This window comes from Osmerus eperlanus, chromosome 4, assembly GCF_963692335.1.
Source record: "Osmerus eperlanus chromosome 4, fOsmEpe2.1, whole genome shotgun sequence".
NCBI classification, from domain to species: Eukaryota; Metazoa; Chordata; class Actinopteri; order Osmeriformes; family Osmeridae; genus Osmerus; species Osmerus eperlanus.
This window is the reverse complement of record NC_085021.1, coordinates 3797788-3800330: the sequence shown is the minus strand read 5'-3', so window position 1 is coordinate 3800330 and position 2543 is coordinate 3797788. Positions and strand designations below refer to the sequence as shown.

At 41.3% G+C, this 2543-nt stretch overlaps 1 long non-coding RNA gene across 1 annotated transcript; it reads right to left on the bottom strand.

Moving 5' to 3' along the window:
- Positions 1-1511: 1511 nt before the first annotated feature.
- On the bottom strand, positions 1512-2290 carry LOC134018193 (uncharacterized). The gene is made up of 3 exons (XR_009929886.1): positions 1907-2290; positions 1705-1755; positions 1512-1578 (listed from the first exon to the last, which is right to left on the bottom strand). It is a non-coding gene; the product is annotated as an uncharacterized LOC134018193 (long non-coding RNA).
- Between the last annotated feature and the right edge of the window lie 253 nt (positions 2291-2543).

The following is a 2543-nucleotide window of genomic DNA, read 5'->3' as shown; positions in this document are numbered from 1 at the left end:
TTGACCTGATGGAGACCCATGCAAAGTCACTCAAAACACGGGTTCGACAAAAAGCAGTGAAAATTGTGAACATGACGCAACCAAAACATGGCTGCCGCCTATGCGGTCCCAGCTAACACAGTTACGTTGCCCTTTCGTTGCCGCAACGTCACTCGATGACCAAACATACGTTGCCATGACGTTTGGTCATTGAGTGACGGACCGTGAATCTGGACCACAGACCGTGCATCTGAGGGACGCCAGAAGGTAACCGCAACGTAATCTTGTGACGTTGCCTGTCCGTAACCGCAACCTCCTAGCAACGTTATGTTCTGACGTTGCCAGTCCGTAACCGCGACCTCCTAGCAACGTAATTTTGTGACGTTGCCAGTCAATAACTGTGACGTTAATTAAGTAACCTATATTTCTCAATTCTACTGCTTATATTGGGGCGGTTCATATGCAGACCTCATTTGCCCCAAATGCTACTTGTTCTTGTATAATAGGCTACATGGTAGCAAACTTTAGGAGGACTATGTTTGTGTGATGTGTAGCCTAACTCAAGCTAATCATAAACGAGGCAGCATTACCATGTAACATTCAGTCATTTTATTTCAAACAAAGTGCCAAACAGTGAATTAAAATCTTCTGCCAGTCCCCGCTACAGGTCCTGTCTGTTGGCCCTGACAATGAAGCACAAAATAAGTTAGTGTCCTATCAACATAATTGCATGTGTGAAAGGGGCTATACAAGTCATAAAAAATCACATCTAAAATAATATACATCATCAAAAAAATATTATGGGATTCTAGTTTTTTGTCACATAGCCATGTGAAAGGTTGGATATAGAAGCTGCAATCATGATTCATTCACCTTGCTTGTTTGGAATGAGCTGCCGGGGCGTGTTTGAGTGTCTCCGCTATGACAAGCTCCACAGCCTTCTCTCCCAGTCCTGTCTTCCACTTCATCACAGCGTCTGCAATTAGAAGTCATGAACTTATTGTCAGCACCAATTTGAACGCTGCGTATAAGCCATAGTTCATGGCATCTCCAAACACCTGCCACTCTCTTTCGGAACTCCAGCACCTTAAGGCGCTCCTCAAGGTCTTGGAGTTCAGCCTGTGTTTGGGCCACCTGTAGGTCCATCACTGGCACCTCTCCAGTGTGTCTGCCCTGTAGTCGCCTAAATAGGAGAGCCTCTCGCTGGTTCTCCTCCAATGTCTCCATCTTCCGGAGCATAACCTGTAATGTGTCTGTAATTACGGACAAGTAAAACGAGTTTACAAGAGTTTGCATGATTGGCATACACTGTGGTTCTTCTAGATTAGCTGTAACATTGATGTAAATAACAAATGTTACCTTGAATGGTGTTTGCCCAAGATGGTACAGCTGAATGGGGTATACAAAGCATTAGTATGACAACATTTGTTGTTTTGACAAATATGTTTCTCCCACGATCAGAACAACTTACGTATGCCTTACAATGAGTTGGCAATGGTTTGAGTATTTTTTTAAGTGTCTTATATCTTTACTTGCCTGGCTGCCAGCTGTTTTCCTGGGCCCCCAATGGGTTCTCCTCCACCAGACCAGAGTTGACACCTAGGGGTATGGCATTTGGTGATGCAAAAGTTTTAAGTCATGCTTTTGCTTCAAAACATAACCTTTAGGGTTGCCATGGCTCATACAATTATTGTAACTGTTATAAACGGTCATTCATCACTTTACCATAATTTCCCAGGGACACAGTGCTAGGCCGTGTGACGGTGGTAGGATAATCTGTACAGAAATGAAAGTGGAATGTCGTTTATGTACATAGTATTAGCATATTGATAGTGATATTAAAATGAATAAACTTAATCCAAAAACAGATGTCATGTACAACTTGGAAGAATTAGTGACATGATACTCTTATAGATTTAAAGTATACCCCATTTTCTTTAAAGGTCCAGCATTGGGCTACAATCCCAACCAGTCCTTCTCCACAACATTATACATCCTGTTATCAAGAGAAGAGATAAGTCAAGCGCTTTTACAGTAAATTGTTATGGCATCGGTGTAAACAGTATTCCTCAAAAAATGTAACATACTCATTTCATGAAGAATGGCCGTGAAAACTTTTTTCTCCAATGGGAATTCTAATTGCACCTCTGTGCTAGCTATAATACTTTGGAGTAATATAGATAGCAAAGCATTTCGTAACTCACTCAATTAATTTAAGGTGATTTTGAATTAGACGGCTCAAACATATAAGGTCCTTACTAAGGTGCGACAAAGCAGTTTTTTATAACGCCATATTGCTGTGCATGCCATGACCGACTGTGATCAAAACGTGATGAGCCACGCGCTAGCTCCACAGTCTTTGAAAATTCAGGGCTAAATAAACTATTTTGGAACAAGGTTTTCAAACAGTTCTGAACGTTTATTTTCACTGATTGTGGGTGATTTGAGAGACGCTAAACTTTGATATCATATATGCATTTTCACTATTTCAACATAACTTTCTGGAGGGTTTAACCTATTAGCCACCTCTAGCTAGCGAAATCCTAAAGTAAACAACGTGAATC